The sequence below is a fragment of the Pinus tabuliformis genome, chromosome 3_1 (genome assembly GCF_031772625.1).
Source record: "Pinus tabuliformis cultivar Carrire ecotype Pingquan chromosome 3_1, CPIR1, whole genome shotgun sequence".
In the NCBI taxonomy this organism is placed as follows: domain Eukaryota; kingdom Viridiplantae; phylum Streptophyta; class Pinopsida; order Pinales; family Pinaceae; genus Pinus; species Pinus tabuliformis.
In genome coordinates this window covers 330,368,799-330,371,576 of record NC_142301.1, presented here as the reverse complement: position 1 = coordinate 330,371,576, position 2,778 = coordinate 330,368,799, and the positions used below count along the sequence as shown (strand labels likewise).

The 2,778-nt window shown below is 35.6% G+C and overlaps 1 pseudogene; it reads right to left on the bottom strand.

Moving 5' to 3' along the window:
• Positions 1-408: 408 nt before the first annotated feature.
• On the bottom strand, positions 409-2,186 carry LOC149187091 (putative methyltransferase PMT6 pseudogene; annotated as a pseudogene).
• Between the last annotated feature and the right edge of the window lie 592 nt (positions 2,187-2,778).

Here is a 2,778-nt window from a genome sequence, read left to right as displayed (position 1 = left end):
ACATACTGACTGGACCCTTCAAGGAATCTTGCGACATCAAGGCATGGTTGTAAGCTTTACTTTTGCTCATATTAATACAATCAATGGTTGTGTCCTATATCATGTATGAAATATATTTGATAGCTTATGGTTCCTTGACTTTGTAAGTAAATAGTTCATTGTTGTGCTCTATTATGTGTTTCGTTGTTCTCTTATGTTGTTTCAAATGAATCACTCATCAAGGAGAAGGAAGCGATAGCTGGGGTAGCATAACGTAGACTGCATCGAACACCGGCATAAGGTAGGATCTTTCAATGATGACTATTTAAGAAATTAGTTGTTGTATTTGTCTTGTTGTGACTAGACCCACTCTAGGGCTAGAGGGGTTGCCTCTATCCCCAGAGGGAACTTTACCTACATCACAATACCCTACTGAAGGATAGGTTCCAACACCTTTTGGAAAATTAGTAGTTTCTCTCCTCGGTTTCCAACGCCTTCCAAATTATATACTTTTGCATCCCAAAGAAACTTGGGTGCAATATCTGCCACTTTTGAGATCATGGTTGAGTCATCTCGGATGATGAAAAATCCCAATGGGCAAAGAATATGATCTACCTCCAGTATAATTTCTTCTATTTGGAAACCTCTGCCATCGCCTCTGTAGTATGAAAACAATCAGAATGCATGAACCAAATCATATGTACGTGGATAAGTAGAAAATGGATTACACCAATCATGAAAAGATCCAATCAAGCCTCTATCATCAATAGCAGGTAAAGTATTCCTTGACCTTGAACGATTTATATTCATCTCCCAAAGTGGTTTTTTGCTTAAAGCAACAAAAAATATTCCATAGAAAGAGATCATATCCATTACATTTTGAATATCATATTTACTGACATTCATAAATGTCCAATATCCATTGATTTTTCATTGCCAAAATGTTGTGTCTGCACTAACATTTTCAGCAGTGATCCCTACTTTCTCATGTTATTTAGGGAAGATTGATACTCTAGCAATGGAGGAAGTTGTCAAGTGTTCTTTGCTTATGGAATTAAAATTAGACAACTTTGTAATGCTTTATTCCATGATTGTTTTGGATCATGTGCCTTATCACATAAAACCAAGCTTTTGTATTTTTCGTTCTCTAGTTGGCATTCATTATCTCCTGGCTTGAACCAAATTGCCATTTGAACTTGACGAGCAATGAGATTCCCACACGTTGAAGTTGTCAGACATCAACTTCTCCCATTTATCAGGATAATATTTATCCTTCCCATAAACAGGAGGCATAGAATAAACAAGTAACCACTAGCTCTCAAAAGGTGATCGACTTCTCACAGCAGAACACCATCATTTTCACGCCAATCAACACGAAAACATGAACAATGGACCATTTCAAATGAATTATTTTGATAAGCTAGTTTTTTTGTACCAAGAACTACAATCATGGCACCAATTCCTCATTCAAGAGAAAATTAAATATGATTCTCATGCCCATCCCTTGGAGAAAATGACATTGTGTGTATACCCAGTAGACATAGATAAGTTGAAAAACTTGCAAAACTGCAGCCAACATCAAGAACTTGCACCACTCTTGCGGCTCGTAAATCCATTGTTCCATTAGTTATCATGTTTCCCAACCTTTGGATGTACTCTGAATCGCCATGCTTGAAATGAGTACCACCACTAGGGAACCACCATAGTTTACCCTGCTTATGCACCTAGTTTTTCCCACCTTTGATTTTCTTGTAGATGTGAGTGGTTCATATCGCTTCGCCACACATAATCTTTATTGATTGGCCATTTTATCAGGACCTTGTATTCTTCGGGAGGAGGTATTAAATAGAAATGTTGTTCCTCAAGTGGAGAGGATAAATTTCTTTCCAAATTCACTCTTCGAGAATAATTCAAAATTTTCAGAGTTTTGATTTACTTTAAATCATGACAAGGAACATACTCAGTATAATTCAATGGGAAAACATTCATTCTTTCTACAAGTATCTTTAGCACATAATCTTTAAAATTGAGAACGACCTTGTTACTTAACCACTGCTTCCCAGTTGAGATCAACGATGCTTGAGTATAGATCACATGCTTGGTGCCAAATAATGCTCCAACAAAAAAATAACTTTCATCAATGTGAAAGCGATCACGACCACCTTCCATAATTGCACATCTAACCTGGAGGAAAGTGAAAATCCAATATTTAGATGCAGACATAACAAATATTAAACAGGTTAGCTAGCCACGTATAAACCCATATTTTCATTGTTTTTCACCTTATCACACATGAATATCTCCGCCAATTTCAGTTGAAGGCAGCTAAATTAGTTAAATCCCTTCAAAATGAGTCAAATGGCCTTCAAACTTGCAGATTTGAATAAAACCCATTCAAATACAGGAGAGAGGTTTTTGGAGCGAGAATATTGGAATTTATCAAGGAGATTTCATAGTCAAAAAGTACAAATTTAATAATGTTTCGTGTTACTATGCCAATGTGACCTGGTGTGATACTTTCAGAAACCTTAAAAGCCTATTATTAATGTTTATTAAAGAGCTCAAAAACTTGATGTTGAAGGAATGTATAAAAAATAAGTCTGCATAATTCTAATAAAATGTCAAAAGTTGATTCAATGTAGTTTTTAATTTTCCCACCAATCTGTCATATTATAAGCCTATGATATATTTGGAGACCTTTGAAGCAACATTGCATTGCAGGAGGAAATTGTCAAAACCTTAATAAGATTTTATTATTTTGGCTTTTCACTAAAGATCCTGTCTTCAGTAACACGTAAA